This window comes from Ostrinia nubilalis, chromosome 21 (assembly GCF_963855985.1).
Source record: "Ostrinia nubilalis chromosome 21, ilOstNubi1.1, whole genome shotgun sequence".
In the NCBI taxonomy this organism is placed as follows: Eukaryota; Metazoa; Arthropoda; class Insecta; order Lepidoptera; family Crambidae; genus Ostrinia; species Ostrinia nubilalis.
Window position 1 is genome coordinate 6,551,661 of NC_087108.1, and position 24,489 is coordinate 6,576,149.

Below are 24,489 nucleotides of genomic sequence, written 5' to 3' on the forward strand. Positions count from 1 at the left end.
CCAGCCCTCCGGCTCGCAGTCGAGCACCGGGCGGACTGTCAGAGTCCCCCCAGTCTTTGTCCAGGACAAGGCGTCCTGGAACAAGATTTCCGGCGCGCTCAAGGAGCGTCACATCAACTTCTCGCACGCTAAGTCGTGCAACGTAGGTATTAAGGTGTCCTTGTCCACCTCGGACGAGCACCGAGCCCTAACACGATTCCTAGATGAAAACCGTATCGGTTATCATACTTTCCCCCGAGAGGAGGAAAGGGAGCTGCGGGTTGTTATCCGTGGCCTTCCCAAGGAGCTAGACTCCGCCTCCATCTTGGCCGACCTCAAGGCCCAAAACTTCCCTGTCAAACAGGTTCATCGTCTGTACAGGACTCGTACTCGTGAACCATTTGACCTTGTCCAAGTAGTCTTGGACTATTCCGATGAAGCGAAATCGATTTTCAATTTGAAAACGGTTTGCTTCATCTCCGGGCTCAAAGTTGAGCCACCCCGAAAGCGCGGCGCTCCCGGCCAGTGCCACCGCTGTCAACATTACGGGCACGCTGCCCGTAATTGTCACGCCCGTCCTAGGTGCGTCAAGTGCCTAGGCGATCACGGCACAGCCGACTGTGTCCGTGACAAGGCCACAGCCACCGAACCACCGAGCTGCATACTGTGTGGTAGCCAGGGTCATCCTGCGAATTATCGCGGTTGTCCCCGGGCTCCACGCACTCAGCCGCGTGCCCCCATCCCCTCTGCCCCCAGGCAGATCAATGCTACTCGCAACTTTGCGGTAGCAAGTGAGGCTCCTAGCCTCCGCCCCAACAGGCCCAATGCTTGGGCTAGGCCTCTGGCCTACACCCAGGCTGCCAGCCTTACTCCCACACCCACCCAAACAGCTGTGGCCCCACCCGCGCTCCAGCAGGCTCCTCAACCCCACCCAGCCCCTAAGGCTACGACAAAGGCACCTACCCAACAGGCGCCTAACCCAAGTCCCCCTGCCCCTAAGGCACCAGCCCACAAAGTCCCGGCCCCTCAGGCCAAGCCCCAGCCTTCACATTCACCTGCGGCTGACATTAAGTTGGTCAGAGACTTCTTTGGCCAAATTAATGTCGGCGAGATGTTTGTGATCGCCGCAAAACTGCGCGCGACTAATGGCGAAGGCAACATCATGGATAGGTTATCTATCCTCGCCGAACACGTAGACTTTTGCTACGCTATCTCCTCTTTCCACGCTCCGTAATGGCTAATCCCACCGCTAGGATCTGTTGAAATACTCCAGGATATGTATTGAAACCACGTACTTTGAACTCAATATTCTTATTTCGAATAATCACATTTTACAATCGCATCAAAACGTAATCCGCCATCGTATGCTCGAGCGTCAGTGTTGCCATCCACGTATTTACTTTTCCCACTAATTTTGGGGTTGCCCGCTCGAACATGCGATTTACAAAGCAAATAAGATTTACAGAATAATTATATCACATTTAATGCTAACAGTCGGCCATTCTGTCCCCGGAATGCCCTCATTACGGTTTCGGCCATTTGACTGCCTGTGTGTCCCACACTTATAGATAAAAGAAAAAGTTAACGAAATTTGGATTAGGCTAATTATCATTATCGTTTACATTTTAGAGGTATCAGAACCCATAAAAAAAAATTGATTCACTTCTCAATGAACGTTACTAATTTAGGAACATAAATGAGATCAGCTTTCTGACCTACATACAATCAAACAAGATTAAAGTAAGATGTGAAGTAATCTAACTTGGATTAACTCCCATACATTGTCATTGTTTACAATTAGGTACCCTATTTAAAATGTATTTAACATAACTTATCACAACCAAAACAAAAGAAAATAGATTTACTTCTCAATTACCATTACTAATTTAGGAATTTATATGAGATTAGTTTCTGACATTACATTCAATCAAAATGATAAATCAATCAAACAAGATTAAAGTAAGATGTGAATTAATAATCTATCTTGGATTAACTCCCATACATTGTTCACAATTTAAAATATTTAACATAACTTATCAGAACCAAAACAAAAGAAAATAGATTTACTTTTCAACTTACAATTATTTAAGAACATAAATGAAATCATTTTACCTACTAACATTATAACTTGATCTTGTTACATTATCAAAGAAGATAAATCAGTCAGACATTATTGAAGTAAAATACCTAATAATTATGTAATTAAGCTACTACTCATTATTACTATTGAATAGTTTGTGGCTGGAGTCTCGACGCTGAGCTATTGGTGTCATCCTCCCGACTTGGTTGGTTGGTAAAAGGTATATTTAGGTTCATCATTTCTTCTCCCTGTAGTCATATTACACAGACTCCCATTAGACATTGCACTCCTCCTCTCTAGTGTAGCTGACCTGGAAGATAAATAAGTAAGTTACTAGTTGTCCTACTACTTTGGACTTCAAATTTGTTACCTGTCAGCCTTGATGAAATATTTATGATTAAGTTAATAAGTATTTATTTGTTTAGGAATATGCAGCACAATATTACATTCAAGTGTGATTATGAAATATTGTAAACCAATGATTATTTCTATCCAATCTGATAGTCATGTAGATACTAAATTATTTGTCAATAGGATAATATGAAATAATTGTTTTATTTGACTTTATTCCCAACAATAGGGACAAAGGTCTAAGGTGTATTATGTAAAATCATCAGTAATATAGTATGGAATTATACAACCACTCAGACTTCAGTATTGCATTCAGTGAGTGAGTACTGCTTGTACTTCGGCATCCTTCACCGGGCTACTAGACAGTGAGCACCGCTTGTACTTCGGCATCCTTCACTACTTATGTGAGCACCGCTTGTACTTCGGCATCCTTCACTTTATCTAGGCCCTTAGTGGTGAGCACCGCTTGTACTTCAGCATCCTTCACTCTTGTTATAATTCTTCAGGTCCAGTAGGTAGATATTAGTATTTATTTTTGGCACCTTCGGCCAGTCTGACCAACACAGGGGTTTTGAGCTGACTTCACCCTGAAATATCTTAGGGAAGTGGGAAGGTAGGAGTAATGGTAATGACTATCATCACCTAATAGAATAATCTTATAAAGTACTCCTGCTACAATTAGGTAAGTACATACGGTAAGTGTCAATTCAAATATTAATCAAATATTAGTTTATAATAATACATCATAGTAGGGATAGTATAGGGGCACTACCTTAAAATAAGTGCACATACATAGACATAAGCAGTCAATAAGAATATATTAATAATGGTGTTTAGTTATTATTCAGGTAGGGTAAAAGTACCGGTTTTCGTCACAGTAAATCTTAAGTTAAAAATATGATTAAATTATTGTTTTTATTTTATAGTGTACATTTATGTTAATTTTATGTTTTAATTTTGATTCAATCCAGTGACGACAAACGGACTCTATGTTATAAAAATATTTTAATGCAACGGAATCAAACAGTAAGATATGTATTTAAGAAGTTTTTGCTGAGTAATATTATTATGTAGTTAGCTAGTTGGATCAAATAAGTTATATGGAAAGTATTTATAGATCAGTAATATTAGTAAGCTGATTAGAGTACCTACTTAACAGTTATTATTATGTATAAAAGTTATAGATGAAGTATGTAGTATAGTTCAGTTAGTAAGTAAATTGTGTGATTGAGTTATATATTTAGTAATTTAGACCATATTATTAAATTTGATGTTATGTACATTTAATTTGGTTCATGACTCTCATCGCTAGATGTGTCGTCATCACAATCTGTATCCTTACTAGAGGTAAATGTTATCCAAGGTTTTAGTTGATCCGCCGGGTAAATGCTTTTATACTTCCTCTTAGAATGACCATCTATAGTAGAAATTTCGTACCTATCATTACTTAAAACGGCAGTTACTCTGTAGGGACCCTTAAACTTAGGTCGCAATTTCTTACTTTTGCCATCTGCAGGGTTATTGTGACTTGGTATCATAACCAAATCACCGGTTCTATAAAATTTAGTTGGAGCTCTAGTGGAATCGAAATAACGTTTCATATAATCTTGATTCCTTTCAATATTCTCTTGGGCGGTGTTGCGGCCCTACTCGCGCCTCATCATTTTCCAATAGCAATATCTACCTCTAATGTAAATGTCACATAACTTTTGTCAGTCAATACTTTATATTGAGAACCATTGTATAAAATCACTTCTCTTTTGGATTCCGATCGAACAACATCAAAATTGTAACGTCTCAAGAATACAACGAAATAAGCAGTTTCCGAGTTTTATTTATAAAATTCCATCGCGTCTGCAAGGCGCGAACATTGGCGACCGTGACAGGACTGCAATTTCGGACAATCTGGAAGATTAAGCCAGGGACACCTGGAGTCAGCCGAGCAGTGACGCAGCAAAAGTTTCACCTCGCAGCCTGGATTTCAGATAAGTGCCCTGATTATTCCTTCCTTACATCATCCCAACACTGTTAAACCACTCCTAAACCTTTTTTATTCCCGAAATCCTATCCAATTTAGTAAAAACTTTCACTTGTGCAAATCGTGTCTACCCCATAATTTTTATTTATCATTCAAAATATCATCAAATCATTGCAATTTCTCTTATTTTCAAGTAATTAAAGCCAAATCCTAATTGTAATAACGTATCGCGCCAGTAGTTTCCCGGTTTTTAGTATTTTGCCGAATATTTCAGTTGTGCCAGCGGCCGACCTCAACGAGCCGGCTAACGGGACATCAGCTGATTCAACGCGTCAACACCGGCTTTCTAGCTGCCGTCGGGGCTGAGGGCGTGAGATACGTATTCTTTTTATTATAAATTTGTGTCTTTCTGGGGCGCGGCTTTGTAATTTTGACTTGAACTACCTCGCATATTTTTTTTATCGTGTAAATTCACTAAATATTCTACAATTTATTAACTAAACGCATTTCAATATCGCAATATACATTTCAAAACAATATTTTATTAGCAATTTGATATTTTAATAACAAATAATGACTGATCCAGCCACTTTATCACCGCATTTGGCATCGAGGCATTCGATGTCAAAGGATTTATTAGTAAAACGTAGTTCAATCAAAGGGCAAATTACTAGATTTAAAAACTACTTAAATAAAATTACAAAGCAGCCCTCGCTGACGACCATTGAGATTGCTGAATTGTCACTTAAGCTCAGCAAGTTCGAGGGTCAGTTAGCCAAATACGACGAGCTGCAAACTCAGATCGAATTAATAAATTCTGAAAATTTGGATTCTGAGATGGACGAGCGTGAACGCATTGAGCAAGACTTCATTTTGTGCATAGCTATGGCAAAGAGCTTCTTAGATGAACAAAATGAATCTAAATTAATAAGTCAAGACAAAAAACGCCGCGAATCTTTATTTTTAGAGGCTCAATCTTTTGACGCAGATTCTAGTGTTCGCCTACCTCAAATCCAAATAGCCAAATTTGACGGATCATATTTCCGCTGGTTAGAGTTCCGCGACACTTTCACTAATTTAATTCACAACAATGAACGCTTGTCATCTATTCAAAAGTTTCACTATTTGCTATCCTATTTAGAGGGAGATGCAGCTCGTGTTATTTCAAATATTGAGGTGTCTTCTGCCAATTATAATGATGCTTGGCAATTAATTTACCAGCGTTATAATGACAAAAGACTACTCATTAATCATCACCTTAAATCATTGTATAACTTGCAACAGTCGACACGCGAAACTGAAAGTTCCCTACGATTTGTAGTAGATCATGTCACCAAAAACTTGCGTGCCCTAGCCAACCTAGGTCAGCCCACAGAGCACTGGGACACATTAATTATATTTTTTATTTGTTCTAAACTTCATAACCATACTCTCATAAAGTGGGAAGAACAACGTAGCAATTTAGGAGATGTTCCTACCTTAGAACAATTTAAGCAGTTTTTAATTGACCGGGCACACATATTAGAATCTACTAGTCGTAATCAATATAATAATAATTCTAACAATACTAATAATTACATAAAATCAAATCAAAATTCAAATTTTAATAGCAATAAATCAACATTTCAAACAAATTCACATAATGCAACTTCAAATTCCAACAATAATAATTCACACGTCTGTATTATTTGTAACAAAAACCATAAAATATACGATTGTTCAATTTTTAAATCAAAATCAATACAGGATAGGTTAGTAGACGTTTCTAAATATAAACTATGTTCAAACTGTTTACGTCAAGGACACCCGGCCCGCGAGTGTCGTATGGGTCCATGTAGGCAGTGTAACGAGCGACATAACACACTATTGCATTCAGTTGATGCCACTAAAGCCAACAATGCTCAAATACAACCATCGGAATCCATTGTCAACTTCTCTAAAGAAGAAAATACACATGTCATTTTGACTACTGCCCTAATAGAAGTCGCGAATCCAATAACTAAAAAGGCAACTTCAGTTCGAGCCTTATTGGATTCAGGCAGTCAGTCATCTTTCATTACAAAATCATTGCAACAAAAACTATCATTAAACTCTAATCCAACTTCCATCAATGTCCTTGGAATTGGAAACAACTCAAGCTCAGTCAATGAAAGCTGTGTTGTTCAACTAAAATCTACTCGTCAGGATTACCAAACAAATCTAAATTGCTTTGTTCTTGACGAGCTCACAGGAGTTCTTCCAAAGTCTCCAATTAATTTAAACCAATTAAAATTACCCAAAAATATTAAATTAGCAGACCCTGATTTTAATCAGCCAGGCCCTATCGATCTTTTAATAGGCGCAGATTTATTTTGGGATGTTCTAATATGTCAACAAAAATCATTAGGAAAAAATAAACCGAAACTTCAAAACTCTAAGTTTGGCTGGTTAATTGGCGGTTCTATCAATTTATGCATAAGTAATCAACTGCATTGCAATCAATCTTTAATCTATAAAAATAACTCTATTATTAATTTATCATGTTATTTATCAAAATTCAATTAAATTTATTAACTTAATTTATTAATCACATTATCTATCTAATTTTACATTTGAAAGCATTCGTAATATTATGCATGCTAGCTCGCACATTCTCCTAGTGGCAGTGAGATAACGATCTGGCCAACAAAAGGCAGACTTGTCTCCCGGAGCACTGTGCGCCAGTGCGTTCGGTGCCGACGCGTGCAAGGTACAACATTCATATCTAAAGTGAGTGTTGCAAATCGTAGGGGACGCGATGCTCGCTTGTCGAAATGTTACTTTTGTTTATTCATATTTATTTTAGATACAAGTGTAGGTATTCATTTGGCAGCTGTAATTGAGTTAACTCACAATATTTTATTCCCCGCTGAGGTCAGCCAGCCGAAATATTCTTACTTAAATGATAAAAATTACATAATTTTACATTTTATTACATACCTATTTAAATATTTTTTCTTTCTGATTTTGCTGCTCAGGAAAGCACAAAATTTTTATTTACCTACATACATCTCACGCCCCTCACTTTGGTGGCATCTGGGAAGCTGGTGTCAAATCGGCCACACATAATTTAAAACGTGTAATAGACACGTCTCACTAAACTTTTGAGGAAATCTCAACACTTTGTACAAGTGGAAGCTATACTAAATGGCCTTCCCTTGTGTCCTTTAACTTCATCCCCTGACAATTCCCTTTTCCTTTCCCCAGGGCACTTCTTAACCAGGAAGACCACTGAATGCGCTGCCGTCACCATCTCTGCAGGCTGATGATGAAAACGACTCCAGCGCTACGCTCTGTTGGAGAAACTACAACATTTTTGGAGAAGAAGTTAGAAATTTTAACCAAATTGCAAGTCAGAACAAAATGGAGACAAAGCAAGAGCAAGATAAAGACAGGAGACTTGGTTCTACTTCACGAGGAATCTCTCCCACCTCTCTGTTGGCGTGCTTGGCGAGTAACCAAATTGTATCCTAGCCGTGATGGTATTGTCCGTGTTGTTGACGTGAAGACCACCTCCGGCAGCTACCGACGGCCCTAATTGCGGCTCTGCCCGCTGCTCAGCGATGAAGACTTCGAGAGTTGAAGAGCTGGAGCCTTCAACCGGGGGGAGTATGTTGCGGCCCTACTCGCGCCTCATCATTTTCCAATAGCAATATCTACCTCTAATGTAAATGTCACATAACTTTTGTCAGTCAATACTTTATATTGAGAACCATTGTATAAAATCACTTCTCTTTTGGATTCCGATCGAACAACATCAAAATTGTAACGTCTCAAGAATACAACGAAATAAGCAGTTTCCGAGTTTTATTTATAAAATTCCATCGCGTCTGCAAGGCGCGAACAGGCGGATTTTCGTATTCCATCCCGAGGAGATCCTTCAGCTTGATCGACATCCGGAAGAACATCATTTAAGGCATTTATGATGGGACCTTCACTTTCACTAACGGTTCTAAATCCAAATACGATTTCAGCTGGAGATTTGCCTGTACTCCTATTCTTCGTGTTGTTAAGGCTCCACTGTACTCGGCCTACGTTCTCGTCCCACATCCGCTCGTCCATTCCGTGATTAGTTGCAGCCAAAGACTCTAATATGGTACGATTATACCTCTCAATTTGCCCATTAGCTCTAGGCGTCGCAACTGCATTAAGAACATGCTTGGCGCCGATCGATACAATAAACTTTTTAAAGCTTGCAGAGGTGAAACTAGTTCCACGATCCGATATTATTACTTTTGGTATACCAATCACGTTGAAAATATCTTGTAGAATTTGAATTGTCGTCTTAGTCTTAACATTCCGAACAGGTTTTACGAAAATAAATTTGCTAAAACCATCAATAATACCTAGTATGTATGAGTTCCCCTTTTTGCTCCTGACAAACGGGCCTAAGTGGTCAATATGCAGTGTTTGGAATGGGATATCTCCTTTCGGTATCGGGTGTAAATATCCTGTTGCTTTTGACGATGATCCCTTATTGTATGCACAATTGAGACATGATGAAACATATTTACGGATAAATTTACCCATTTTGGGAAACCAGTAATCGTGTTTAATCTTATCAAGCGTTTTGTCATACGAAAAATGGCCACATTCGTCATGATTCAGTTGACAAATACGCCATCTGGCGCCCTTAGGGACGACCCATTTTAATTGGTCTCCAACTCTTCTATAAATCTTATTGTCATGAATAGTAAAGTTTGCCACGATGTCTTTAACATTTCTCTCACCACAGTCCAAAATGGATTTGACTCTTTTTAACTCGGGGTCAGCCATTTGAACTGTCTGAAGCCAATCGTCGGTCTCAATCCGCATGATTTCGAACTCTCGGCCCTCTGCGAGGTCATCTAGATGGCTCTCTCTAATAGGATTCCGACTTAGGGCATCTGCATGCTTCATGTGATCCCCAGGTCGATATTCGATGTTGAAATCATACTCCTGGAGAAGTAGCCACCATCTGGCTATTCGCGGCACTAAGTCCCTTCTTGTTAGGGTTGTCCTTAGTGCATTGCAGTCCGTATAAACTTTGAAATGAATGCCGATGAGATAAGTACGGAATCTCTTTAGTGAACAGACGACAGCAAGGGTTTCCAACTCATAGGAGTGAAGAAATTCTTCCTCCTTGCTTGTCTGTTTGCTGAAGTATGCAACGGGTTTTAGCGGCGATTTTTCATTGGGGCGTTGTAACAATATTCCACCCAAGCCTAACTTGCTCGCATCGCAGTGGACTTCCGTCAAATACTTCGGATCATATAATGCTAGTAACGGTCTTTGTACCAACTTGTCTTTGATAGTTTGAAACGCCACTTCTTGGTCTTTACCCCATTGCCATGGTGTGTTATTTTTCGTTAGTACTGTAAGGGGCTTAGCGATGCTTGCAAAGCCGGGAATGAATCTCCGGAAGAAGCTCGCTAACCCAACAAACTGTCTTACTTGGTGAACGGTGGTTGGCGTAGCAAATGATGCGACTGCGTCAGTTTTCCTTTGACCAGGCTTTAAGCCCTCTCGTGATATTTCGTATCCCAGATACTCCAGTGTGCTTTCGAAGAAATTACACTTTTTTAAGTTCAATGTCAGCCTGGCCTGACGTAGTGCGTCTAGAATCTTAGCCAATTTCTTGAAGCCATCATCAATCGTGGCTGCGGGTGATAAAATGTCATCCATATATGGCATAGCTAATTCGTATCTATCCTTGCCTAACGTCTTGTTAATCATATGCTGGAAGACGGCTGGGGCATTCACTAAACCAAACGGCATTCGCGTGTACTCGTAATGTCCGTCTGGCGTTATGAATGCAGTCAGATGTCTTGAGTCCTCAGCCATAGGGATCTGATAATATCCAGATTTTAGATCTAGGCTGGTGAAGTACCTCATACCATTTAATCGATCGAGTTGATCGTCAATTACCGGCATTGGATAAGAGTCCTTAACAGTCTTCCTATTCAGTGACCGGTAATCGACACATAAACGATATTCGTTGTTCTTCTTTCGAACAAGTACGATTGGACTTGCGTAAGGTGAGTTTGATTCTTGTACTATGTTGTTTTCTAGCAATTCATTAACCAACCCTCTGACAATCTCCCGTTCTTTATAAGCCAGTCGGTACGGTTTATACGAGACTGGGCTCTGGTCATTTAATTTAATATGCATTTCTGAAACATTGGTCTTACCTAACTCAGTCGTATCTAACGCAAAACAGTCCCTATAACTGTTTAGAAGATCTACTAAGCGTTCTTTATGTTGTGCATTAACATCTGGGCCCACATTTACCATGTCTTGTGTAATTGTGAGTCTATCTGGTTCTTCATTACTATTAATCTGTACCTGATTTACCTCGACGCACGACGGAGTATAAGATTTCAGATCGCCCACCACTGGTAAAAGGTAGGCACGCGCTAGTAACTTACCGTTTTCTATTAAAACATCACCATTTGATATGTTTATAGCCATAATCGACCCAAAACCATGATTAAGATGGAATACACCTTGCAATATTATATGCTCGTCGTGTAGTTTTAAAGACGTACTACCTGGTATGTAGATATATCCTGTCTCGATTAAATCAAACGTATAGGTAGGCATTGAGTCCCTACCAACCTTATAGACTCAGCTGCGAATATATTTATTTTACACAACTCATTTTGAGCTGAATACAAAACTAGCTTTTCATTGGTCTTGTGCACGATTACATAAGGTAATTCGGTTAAGTTCTGACCAATTAGTATATCCGTACTTAAGAAAGTATCATCGACAACATAGGCTTCAATCTCTGCCTCAACGAAGTCAATACTGACATCGATCATGGTACGGCCTATTGGTTGCGTAACCCCACAACCAAACCCCTTTATAACTGGTAAGTTATCACTTTTAACCGCAACATTTAAGTCATCTGCTGTACTTTTACTAATAATAGTGCATTGACTTCCAAAGTCTATGAAAGCATTTCTATCAGTTTCGTTTACTCGTATCTTTTTATGATAAATATTTAACGATTTACCTTGAGCTGTAATTTGTTGAACCTCCTTGTAATTATTACTCGAAGCCACCGAAGTTTTATCTTGTACATGCTCTCGTTTACAGTGCTCCGCAACGTGGCCTAAGCGTTGACACTTCGTGCACCTTTGCATAGGCTTCGGGCATTTCGGCACGGTATGCCCAACTTCAGAACAGTTGAAACATTTAACAGCGCGATTTGTACTCGGGAATTTAGTATTTCGGTCAGTGGGTCTGCCATTGCTTGTTTTATGGAGCGGGGCAGATCTTTTACTATCCAGCACAGGGCGCACGTTTTTGACTGATATACTCCTCAAGTACCGTAATAGTTGACTAGGGCGCTTAAAACTTGATCCTTGTGCATTCAATTGTACATTATGGTCAAAAATGCCATGGATTATGCAATCAACTGCATCTTTACCTTTGATGTGGCATCGACTTACTAGCTTACTCTTCTCGTAAAAGTATTCCTCTAATGTCTCGTCTCGCCTGCTTTTCCTGTTTAGCATTTCGTTTAATCGGTCTGCGTAATTTCTATCGTCAGGAAAACATTTCAGAAGTTTTCTCTGCCAATCTTTCCAACTCAAGTCGATAGAGCTCAACCCTTCATACCACTTCCTGGCTAGACCAGTCAACTTAGGTAACGCGTGATATATAATCTGTCTTTCTGTCCATCCGTAAATTATGGCTACCTCATTGACTTTTCTGAGCCAAGCCCTGGTACTTTGTATTTTCTGGCTGGGGTCAAATTGAGGAATGACCTCTTGAGCGCCGATAAATGAATTTGATCCTTGGTTATTCATAGCTTGTATAAAGTCCCGCATTATATTCTTCGACGAGTTACTACGGCTTTTTGCTCTTCTAGAGCGATCTTTTGAAGCGTGTCTACTCCTCGAACGAGACGGACGATATTGCGACCTCGAACTACGACTTCGTGTTCTTCTAGAGCGGTTCTTCGAAATGCGTCTCTCTCTTGAACGGTTTCTGCGGTCGGATGATAAAGAACTATCACCGGATAAAGATCTACTTGCGGAAGACGACGTCTCCGTAACTGAGTAGTGCCGGCGATAATTTCTGCGACGGTCGGCCTTCCTCCCATCATGATGCATGCGCTTGGAGCTGTGACGGTAACGACGTCTCCTCGTATGTAGCTTCCTTGACGGCGAGCGACTCGTCCTGCTAGAGTGGCTACTGGTAGGACTACTAGTGTCCCTGCGCTTGTCCCCAGAGTGTTTGTGAATAAATGAAGATCGTGACCGATAACGTTTCATCGGTACGTTCGAGGAGGCCGTAATATCACTTTTACGTTTGTCCGATCTGCGACTATGAATTGGTGATGCATGTGTAGGTGTGTATCTGCTTTGATCAGTGTCCGACATTTTTATAGCTACGTCTAAATACACATAGGTAATACAAATAAGGAGGGATAAAGGATAGGGGTAGAAAATAACTGTTAGTAAAATCCCAATAATTGTCACAGTATACTATACTGGTTAAATAAAATTGCAACAATAATAAATGTTAGTTCAAATGTTTTACCTAAAATATTATCTAAATTCAACTTAATAAGTGAATTAGATTATTATTTATAATTTAGATGAACTTAACAAGTAAAATGTATAGTATAAATCTTCCGGATAGCTTAGGCCGGTATTAGGGTACTTTACCCTATTCAAAACAAAAGTTGAACAGTGAGATGCCAATTTATCTCACTTGATAGTAATGAAATAAAGAGTAGCTTTAATTAATTAGTTATTATAATCAATTAGTCATGTTGTAGTATATTACTCGCAGTGAAATAATAAAATTGTTCTAAATTGAAACAAATTACAATACCTTAATTGTAAATGAACAGCTGGGTTTAATTAATTAATTATTATGATTAATAAGAGTCACATGCAGGTATATTTATTATAGAGAAATAATAGAATTGTTCTAAATTGGAATTGGAACAAACTGTAAGTCGGTGTAGTTAAATGATTTTAGTTTGGCATTTATAGGTTACAGAACTCATTGGGTTTAATAAATTTGCATTTGTAAAATTACTATGGGAGTAAATTAATAACATTTAGTAAGGAGTGTCTAAGGTTTCTGATGATCACTTGAAACATAACCTCTTTATGACAATTTTTTTGTTTACAAGTTATATCCAAATCGAGTGTGAGAAATATCCTAGAGATTTCTCCCGTTGGCGTAATATCATGGGAATCATACAAAAAATTATTATTATGTAGATATTATGTTACAATAGCCAAATGAAATACAAGACAACTTACCCCTTGTAACTTGTTGGGTACAGGATAGCAAACAGAATTGCCAAACTTTCGGTAGGTCGGTACCACTTCTGAATTGTTGAAATACTCCAGGATATGTATTGAAACCACGTACTTTGAACTCAATATTCTTATTTCGAATAATCACATTTTACAATCGCATCAAAACGTAATCCGCCATCGTATGCTCGAGCGTCAGTGTTGCCATCCACGTATTTACTTTTCCCACTAATTTTGGGGTTGCCCGCTCGAACATGCGATTTACAAAGCAAATAAGATTTACAGAATAATTATATCACATTTAATGCTAACAGATCAAACCCCGGTCAATCACCTTAGCATTTTTCAACGCTAACGGTCTTAGACAGCAGAAGGACGAGGTTACTCAGTTCCTTACCGACCACCAGGTCGACATCTTTCTGGTTCAAGAGACCCTCCTAACACCCTCTATTCGCAATCCTAGGATAGCGAACTACAATATCATTAGACACGATAGGCCCACACGTGGCGGCGGCACGCTTATTTATTATAAGCGTTCTCTGCACTGTGCTTTAGTCGATCCCCCTTCTCTCTCTAACCTAGAAGTCTCACTCTGTCGGCTAGCCATGACCGGACACGAGCCCATCCTCATCGGCTCGGTTTACCTCTCCCCGAACAAGACTCCCTTAAGGAGCGACTTTCAGGCCCTCTTTGCTATGAATAGTGCAGTCATTCTTGGCGGCGACTTTAATAGCAAACACACTCATTGGGGTTGCGTAACATCCACTGCCAATGGCAACATGTTAAGCGAACTCTCTGAGGAACTCATCTTTGACATCTTAGTCCCTATGACGCCCACTCACTATCCTTACAATGTCGAGCATCGGCCCGACATTCTTGACATGGCAATTCTAAAGAATATAGGCCTCCGCCTACACTCTATAGAAACCATGCACGCGCTCACTTCTGACCATCGCCCGGTCGTACTCCAACTAGGCTCTCCTGAGTCTACACCCACTATGAAGACAGTTGTGGACTGGGACAAACTCAAGGTAAAACTTGGGAACTGTCAGAGCCCACAACTGTCCTCAATCCCCGACGATATAGTTTCGCCTCACGAAACTATTCACGCGATCGATGCGCTCACTAGTCACATCTCGGTCGCCATCGGCGACTCGTCTAGGCAAGTGCCTGCGATGGCTAACCACCGTCTCAGGTTGCCGGACGACGCGCGAGAACTATTGAGGGCAAAGAACGCAGCCACTCGCGATTATGACGCTTATCCAACCGAGGAAAACAGAGTCCGCCTACGTTCCTTACAGCGCGCTGTCAAGGCCCGTATCGCGGAACTCCGTAACAATCAGTGGGATGATCTACTTAAAGAAATCTCGCCATCTCACCAAGCCTATTGGAAGTTGACGAGAGCCTTTAAGTCTGACACCGTAGCGTCCACGCCACCGCTTTTACGTCCCGATCAAACGCTTGCGTTTGACGACGACGCCAAAGCCGAATGTCTAGCCGACAGTCTAGAAGCACAGTGCTCCCCCAGTACCCTCCCAGTAGACTCTGCCCACCTCCGCATGGTGGACAGCGAAGTCGAACGTAGAGCCGCCCTCCCTCCGACCACAACCCTAGACCCGACCAACGTCGACGAGGTGCGAAAGATAATCAAAGGTTTCCGTCCCAACAAAGCCCCCGGCCCGGACCGTATCTCTAATAGAGTCTTACGCGCCCTGCCCGCCCCCCTAGTATACCTCTTGGTTGCTATTTTCAACGCGGCCATGTCTCACTGCATCTTTCCCGACGCGTGGAAAGAGGCAGAAGTCATTGGCATCCCAAAGCCCGGTAAGAAACTGGCTGACCCCACAAGCTACAGACCCATCAGTCTCTTAAAGACCATGGGTAAGTTATACGAACGTATAATTGTCTCTCGATTAAGAGATTATGTTTTTTCTAATAATCTCTTAATAAACGAACAGTTTGGCTTCCGCGCCTCACATTCCTGCGTACAACAGGTGCACCGCTTAACGGAGCACATACTTAGCGGCCTCACTGCTAAGCCACCCGTAGGGACAGGAGTGCTATTCTTCGACGTAGCGAAGGCATTCGATAAAGTCTGGCACAATGGCTTGATTTACAAGCTTTACGAACTCGGTGTGCCGGACAGTCTCGTGCACATCTTACGTGACTTTTTATCGAATCGCACCTTTCGTTACCGATTAGATGGCTCCCTCTCCTCCCCCCGCCCCATAAGAGCCGGAGTCCCCCAGGGCTCCGTGCTCTCGCCCATCCTCTTTTCATTGTACGTCAATGACATCCCCAAATATCCGAATACGGATTTAGCCCTCTTTGCGGACGACACCGCACTCTACAAGTCCGGACGTAATCGGAATTACGTCATCTTGGCGCTCCAACGCGCAGTCACACAATTAGGCGAATGGTTCAGGAAGTGGCGTATCGAGGTAAATCCCGAAAAAAGTGCAGCAGTGTACTTTTCTAGGGCTTTGTCTGCGAAACGTCCTCCGGTTCGCACTCGTCCTAATGTCCCCACCCATCTCACCTTATTTGACCAAACTATTCCTTGGAAAAGTGAGGCCAAGTACTTAGGTGTCACTCTCGACCAGAGATTATCGTTCGCTCCGCACCTCAGACGCGTCTTGAGCCGTGCGAACCACTACATCCACCGACTCTACCACCTAGTTGGAAGGAAAAGTAAATTGTCACTTAGAAATAAGTTGACAATTTACAAAACCTGCATCCGTCCAGTGTTGACTTACGCCAGTCCGGTGTTTGCTCACACTTCCTGCACAGACCTTAAGAAATTCCAGACCCTCCAAAACAAATTCTTACGCCGAGCCGCGGATGCCCCGTGGTTCGTGCGTAATACGAATCTCCATAGAGATTTCGAGATCCCATCGATTGACCACTTTATGAAAGAAGCCTCTCGCCGCTACTTTGATAAAGCGATCAACCACAAGAACCCTCTTATCGTTAGCGCCGCCACGTATACACCCCAGAAAGATGTCGCTGCCCAATACCGACGACCTAGGCATGTCCTAGACGACCCGGACGATCCTATTACCGAATTTCTGAACACAGACATCACTGCCTTAAGCACGCCAACTACTCCACAACACAGTAGCTCGTTACACCGTACTCGCCGGCGAGTACGAGGCCCTGCTTTCCATTTCGGACGGTACAGACATGTACCGGGCCGGTTCTCCCCTATCCGTCCCCCGGACACGGCCTGAGCCGAGGTCCGAGCCTACCGTGGCGCCCTCAGGCCGCGTCCGTAGTCCCCTCGATCGGGCCCACTAGAGTGAGCCCGCCGTAGGCTGGACTTGGTCCAACACCGCGGTGGGCAACCCTCTAGTTGGGTTCGCCACTGATCGGGCGCCTTATGCGCTCGATACGGCCCGATCGCGAACGTCGGTCTGCGACCGACGCGGACGAGCCTGGGCTTCGCTACGCGAAGCCCACACTCGGCCTCGTCGGCACGCGCACCGACGATCGCCAAACGGCTAGAGTACCTTCTGTACTCGCCACTCTGCCCGGTGAAGCTGGAAAAGCTCCTCAAGCTACCAGCGCGCGTCCCAAAAAAAAAAAAAAAAAAAAAAAAAAAAAGCGGGCGCCTAGCATTCGCTCGGGAGCCATTGTAACAGCCAGACGTTCGCGCGCGCGTCTATCATTCCCTCGGCTGCATTGCAAAGAGTCCCTAGCGAATAGCTATCCACATTGTTCCCTACTAACCCTAACTGTTCGACTCTGGCTTGATCCGATACCTCGTCATTAATCCGCGGCTTGCCATAAAGCGTCGTGTCGAGACGTTCTATCGTTGATAGCCAACCGGTTCTCGTCCTTACCGAGTAGTGCATGAGATACTCATCCCGAACCTGCGGTAGCAATCCTGCTGCCACCCTTCCTGAACTTCACACCCCCTCACCTCGTAGGTCCAACGCCTTTCCCTAGTGGTCGTACTCACTATCGAGGCTTCGGTCTCTGGCTTGAGCTAACGAACCACATCCTACCCCCCTAGTTATAAGTATCCAGACTAACACTCGATAAACCTCGCACCGGGCGCCGCCCCTCTCGCGGATACGAAAGCTAGCTAACGGGACGCGAACCGGGCGCGTCGTTATTCCTCTTGTTGTAATTAGTAAATTGTGATATAACTTGTAAAGTACTTGTAAACTTGCTCATTATTAAACGATAGCGATTTAGAGTCAGTGAAACTAGAATAAGTGAACTATTGTGGAACCTAGATTATAAAGTGCCATTGTGTCATTGATTGTGCGTTTCCTTGGTCAAATATCCCTGTAGGCATAGGTACACATCCCTCATCGCAGAAGGCGAACTGGGACTTAGTACTAAACAGCGGGGTGTCAGACTGAGCTAGCTAAGACGCCCCGTTGCAAGTAAGGTCTAGAATTTTTTTAATAAGAGAAAAAGGGCATAAGTAGAAGTAAGCCCTTGTTATTCTAAAGTTGATGTCAAAGCTAGCTTATAAGTCAGTTCTAGATGCTAAACCTATGCGATTCAATAAATTCCTCAAAGCGCTATTCAGTTATTAGTACTTATACAGTCAGCACCATGAATAGATTGTCGAATTTCGCTTCGCCCGGGGCGATTCAGGGTCAAAACTGACCATTTAATTGGTCTGCAAACTGTACCAATTTGCCGGCGGCTGGCCCTTTGACGACTAAATTACAAATTCGGACTTGCAGATTACGGCTGAATTAGGTTTGGGTGTACAGACAGCACGTCAAGCTTGTACATGGTCTTGTGTACGTTGTAATAGAGGCGATTATGCAACAAAGATGTAAGGCAGTACGTGCGGTCCTTTTTAGTATTTTCACGCTACTTGGATCTACAACAATTCTATTCATTGATAATGGGCACAAATTAAAAATGTAAAACAGTTTAATTGGACATTAACTTCAATCAAGACAAAATTGTTTCAAACTGAGATATTGTTCACTATGTTTTTGATATAGTGTAGAGTGCCCGCGGAGCTTGTAGTCGACTAATTAAAAAAAAATTGTAACTACAAAGCAAAACAAAATAAAAATAAGAGGAAAAATCGATCTTATTTAACTCAAAAAGCGTTTGCGGTCTCAATTTTTTAAATGTCAGATCTTTCTCGAGAAATCGCAAACGTGGAAAATCGGATCGTTCCGAAGTTCACGGGCTATGGTGGACTAAACCAATACAGCACATAATCGAATAAACACCATTGACAAACAGTGAGGTTACAATTTGCAAATTTGGCTCAGGGTGACGTGTTAAGGCACCTTTACACTCGAACTTTGACAAAAAATAAAAAAGTTTTACAGTTTGGAAAACGGCGATGGTTTTTGAAATCAAAACGTCAATATATGTTATCAAAAAATAAAAATAAAATTACGAAAAAAAAGAAAATACACGTTTTAATGTCATTTCCCGCTTATTAAGGTTCCAAATAAACTATCAAACTGTATAACAAACACAATATTAATCAATACATATAATGCAATATTAGTCCCGTAATATTTGATTAAGCTCACACAATAGTGAATCAATTACCCCTCGACGCACGGGGTGAATACGGAATGCTCGATTCAGAAAGCGCATACACATGCAGATGTATATGGGAGGTAGTTTGGTATACAATAATTAATTAACTATTAATAACTGCTTATTGACAATGATTTATCTACTAATTAGTTATCATACAAAATATAAAATTCATTACAAAAATTCGAATCGAAATAGGTAATTATGTATCCCATCAAAAACATAAATGTGAAAGTCAATATTATAATATTTGTTGACTTCAACGACAAAAGAAGTGAGATCTAAATGGGCGCCAAGTTTAAATGGTCAATCCTGATTTATAAGAAAGAAAGAAAGAAAGTATTTGGCGTGACCAAAATCAACCCAATTCGGTTTGGTACAGTGGAAATTCCAAATCAAATATAACAACATAAAATAATTATTATTTCTCTTGTTCATACTGGCCAGACGGGTTGGTGAGGCCTGATGTTTGCATTTTCCCTTAGCCGCCTCTTACAACATCAATTCCAATAAATTCGGAAAGTATTAGGAAACTCATCTAAAATTACGAAAATACTCGATCAATCAGCATCAATCTTCGGCGATTAAGTGTATAGTGGGCTTAAGTCTAAACAGCGTGGGCGAGGGCACGAAAAAAGGTTTCCCTTGTTATTCAAATGAGTGACAAACTTTAGAAAGTGCTCCAAAGCTTGGCTTTTGCACCGAACATCTTAGAACTTTTTGCCTCTTCAGCGCTTTAAGCACTCGGCCCGAATTTTAAGGTGTTATACATAAACAGGTGTTTTTGTAGGACATGGAAAGTGGATCAGAGTTAAATATTATGTTTAAACCTTTATTTAAAACTAGCATTTTCCTGCGGCTTCGCCTGTGTGGATTTATTATAACCAAATTAAATAATAGCCTAATTAATATGTCATTCTGATTTATCTACAATACAAAATATAAAATTACATCACGGTTCTTATTAAAAAAAATATCGGCCATGATTGGTTTCAAAATATCAGTTGAATTTCAAGTGCCTACACTTGATTATACACGGCAAATATCGATACCACGTTCTGCTAACTAAAAACTTCTAACTCAACGAGCAGTTTATGTAAGTATGTATGTAAAAATATTTCATGTTTGCTGAATTCAATTCAAATAAAGTAATTTTAGAACCATGGTAGCATACAATAAGACGATGGGACTACTGGCAGTATTCTATATACTCATTATTAAATAAATAAATATGCTTGGACATTTTACACTGCGCTTCTTGTCCTAAACTAAGCAAAGCTTGTACTATGGGTACTAGACAACCTCAGATCATTCTATGATCTGAGTAGACAACGGATATAAACATACTTATTTTTTTTTGTAAATACATACTTATTATACATATAAAACACCCTATTATTATTAGTATATCCCAGTTATATTAATAGAGAACTGACAACAATGAAATCTAGAACAAAGGCGATTCCATTCGGTCCAATAATTTTAATTACATTAAACTTAATGCCTATCTCGTATAATCTAATTAGTATCTTCAAGCGTACCTAAATCTGAGAAAATCCTATGCCTAAGAGAACGATCTAGAACATTGCTAAAATATAGCAGCGTAACTATTTCATTATCTACTATATAAAAATAAGTCGGGTTTTCCTCCCTGACGCTATAACTCCAGAACGCACGAACCGATTTCCACGGTTTTGCATTCGTTGGAAAGGTCTCGGGCTCCGTGAGGTTTATAGCAAAGAAAATTCGGGAAAAGGGGGTAAAACGGGATCCACGCGTACGAAGTCGCGGGCGGCCGCTAGTGAGATATAGTTTTTTCCCGCGGCTTCATCCGTGTGAATTTCAGTCTATGTTACTTACTAATAATGTGGAATTCTAATGGTGAAATGGTTTTTGAAATCGCTCTAGTACTTTTTTAGTTTATTCGTTACAAACATACAAAAATACAAATATTTCCTACTTATAAGTATGATTCTTTAGTAAGTGAATACTTACTTATTTCAGTCGGAGTTCTCAGTTGGTTGACCTGTAACAAAAATAACATTGAATTAGAATCACAAAATATCTGTTACAATTTACAATGAAACAGAAGAAATGTTGTTTTAGGTCGCTCCTTACTAAGGTTGCCTAAAATATACCGATTTATAAAGTCAAAGGCAATTAAAGGACGAAGCACACTTATCAACTCGAGAACGGATCGTAACCTTATCAACTCGAGGCGGTCAGTATTCTTTTTAAGAAACTCCGTAACTAGGTACGCACTTACCTAATTGCATCGGTCTTTTTGTAAAAATTAAATATTACAAAAAGTATTTTTAAATTCGATGTCTGCATGGCTTTTATTATACAGGCAGTTGTCGAAAATTTGAAACAATAATAATTATTTATTGGTAAATATTTGAACAAATAAAAGCGAAAGTAAGATACTTTAAAAACCTCCAAATGGGAAACGCAATGTTTATGTTTAATGCATTTAAAACAATTTCATATATAGGGTGGCCTGAAATTACGCGAGACGCCGCAAACGCGTTTTTAATTTAATGACGAAATCAAAAACGAATTAACATTGTCAGTTTCAGTGATACGAAATTGAAAACGAAGATTGATTACGAATCAATTATTTGCGCACTGTGTGGGATATTTGTCTTTATTTGTATGGTAAAGATCTTAGTTACCATCTACCACAGTATCTAAGTGACGTCACATCAAGTAAAACACTGCTGCACCTTAAGTAATTTGTAATATGTGCAAGTGGACGTCATATTTTGGCCCAAACGAAAGAACTAATAAGTCTGACATGCTATCAACTGTACCTTATGGAGAACTGAGGGCCTAGAGTTTACATCAAACGCGCTCACCAGTGAGCGCGTCAAAAAATGACATTAAATGTATGACGCATTGTACAGCGCCCCTAGCGGGAAACGTTCAAAAACTAAAATTTTCATACATTTTTAAACACACTCACTAGTGAGCGCGTTTGATGTAAACTCACACTCAGCCCACTAGATATAAAATTAAACACTGTGTAATAGATGCTGTATCTATAGTAAGATACCTTTTCTTCGTTAGTTTGAAAATTAAAAGACTCTATCTTTTTATTGCAAAAAACGCACGTGTTGTTATAACTACATTTGAAGATAATGTGTGGATTTTTCTCTTTTAAAATTTAATACAATTCAGATTTCAGCAGAAAAAAAAAACATTAAGAAGCACACGGTCACAAAACTGATTTTGCGATCAAACATTTTAACTAAATCTCTTGGATTTTGTCCAAGACCTCTGATTGAACCATCTTTTTCAGTCACAAATCTTCTAAATATCTCCCGAGCTTCGGATGGACTCTAAAATTTAAGGGGACATAAAATCCTTATGTTATTTGAAGAAAATCCGGTGGGTATATAATCATTTTTGCTGCCGTAAAAACGTGACCACCATTTTTGTTAAATTGAAAAGGAAGTGATATTGATAGGGCCAAGTTAAATATCTGACGACTGTCCGAAAAAGTGGTTAGCGTGACACTCAAAGTACCTACCCAAAAAGTTCTCAACACGTCTTCGTTACAATGAGGACTATCGTTTTTATACTTAACAGTTGGCACCCCTGGCGATTGACAGGACCTTACTCTACAGTGGCGCCAATCTTGATGAGTGCAATTGCGATAGTCCTCCTACCACTTTAGCGCTCACCAGTTGGTGCCACTGTCTTCGCTACTAGCAAGTGACAGGACCTTACTCTACAGTGGCGCTAACTGGTGAGCGCTAAAACGATAGCCCTCATTGGAATGAGCTTGTGTTGTCATCTTTTTGGACATTTAGGGTGTCACGAACTATTTGACGCTGACTGTTGTAGCTTGTTCAAATCTCACCAGAGGCAATTTGTAACAATAAAGGTCATGGACGTTTATGTATACGTATGTTAATTTAATGTTAATTTGCAAAACTAACAGGTGCTAATCCGTAAATTAAATTTTTACTGGACCAAAATAACGTCGGCCGTTTGGTGTAGTGGTTCAGAACGGACTACTATGCCGAGAGGTCCCGGGTTCGATTCCCGGCCGGGCAGAAATTGAAATGATGAATTTTAATTTCTGTGACGGGTCTGGGTGTGACTATGTATAATATTTATGTATTTTAAAAAAAAAAAGTATATAAGTAGTATATCCGTTAAGCTAGCACCCATAACACAAGCATTAAGTTGCTTACTTTGGGGCTAGCTGGCGCTGTGTGAAATTGTCCAAAGATTAAATACTACAAGAAACGTGATTATACTGTAAAGTGAGTCAATAAAGACAAAGAAGTAAATTATTGAAATAACTTATTGTATAATCAGCACAGACTACATCAAAAGCACAACAAGTCACACTGTGCATCTTACGAGCCCTGTCATAGAGTCTACATTGCAACCAAAAACGCCATCTGTGCAATACTGTACCTGCCATGCACAGTATTGCATAGCATACGATTCTTTAATCCCATGCCAGTAGAGGTCAGATTAAGGCACGACTCCGCTCGACTCCGCCTGAATTAACACTGCAGAGCCCCATTAAAATGCAGGCTAATACCGTTGGTTTTCAGATCCAGCCGCTCTGCTGGTTTTTAGGGTCCCGTAACTCAAAAGGAAAATCCGGAAACCCATAAAGGATATGATAATAAAACTCTTTAGTTTATTTCTTAAACGGTCATTGTGGAAATCATTGTTCAGCAGTGGATGTCCTAGGGCTGAAATGATGATGATGATTTATCTCTTACAAACTTAGGTTTTAATACTAGGACTTACAGTGAGTATAATAAATATGCTTCATGACCAGGTTATTTAATATCCACTGTAGGAACACGACTCTCTCCAATTTATCAGAGGCAAATGGAGGATTTGGTCTACACTCCCCACGCTGGCCACACGGGTTGGGGAGGCATAAAAATAATATGCTTTAGTAAATAAGTATTCTTCACTGTCTGTTATTGTCCGTTTTCTGTCTGTAAATACCTGAGGTAAATACCATTTTTCTCAAGAATGTATGAAGGTACGAGTATCAAGACAGGTTTTGGAAAACCTTGGGGAAGGCTTTTGTCCAAAGGTGGACGACATCATTAATCTCTTTTTAACATAATTTTAATTAAATAATTTGATTAAAACAAATGAAGTACGCTACTGACAAAACTATCTTTGTTAGTTAAGCACCGCTTAATTTATTATGCTTAGTTCTATTTCGCTTACCTTTGTAAAGTACCCTTCGTAACACTAGTTACGTAAAAAAATCAAAACGTAGAAAAATACGGGATAGATTC

The 24,489-nt window shown here is 40.4% G+C and overlaps 1 long non-coding RNA gene across 1 annotated transcript; it reads right to left on the reverse strand.

The window, feature by feature from the left end:
* Nucleotides 1–1,274: 1,274 nt before the first annotated feature.
* LOC135082207 (uncharacterized) lies at nucleotides 1,275–13,978 on the reverse strand. Its single transcript, XR_010259371.1, has 2 exons — nucleotides 13,676–13,978; nucleotides 1,275–2,369 (listed from the first exon to the last, which is right to left on the reverse strand). It is a non-coding gene; the product is annotated as an uncharacterized LOC135082207 (long non-coding RNA).
* Nucleotides 13,979–24,489: the final 10,511 nt, after the last annotated feature.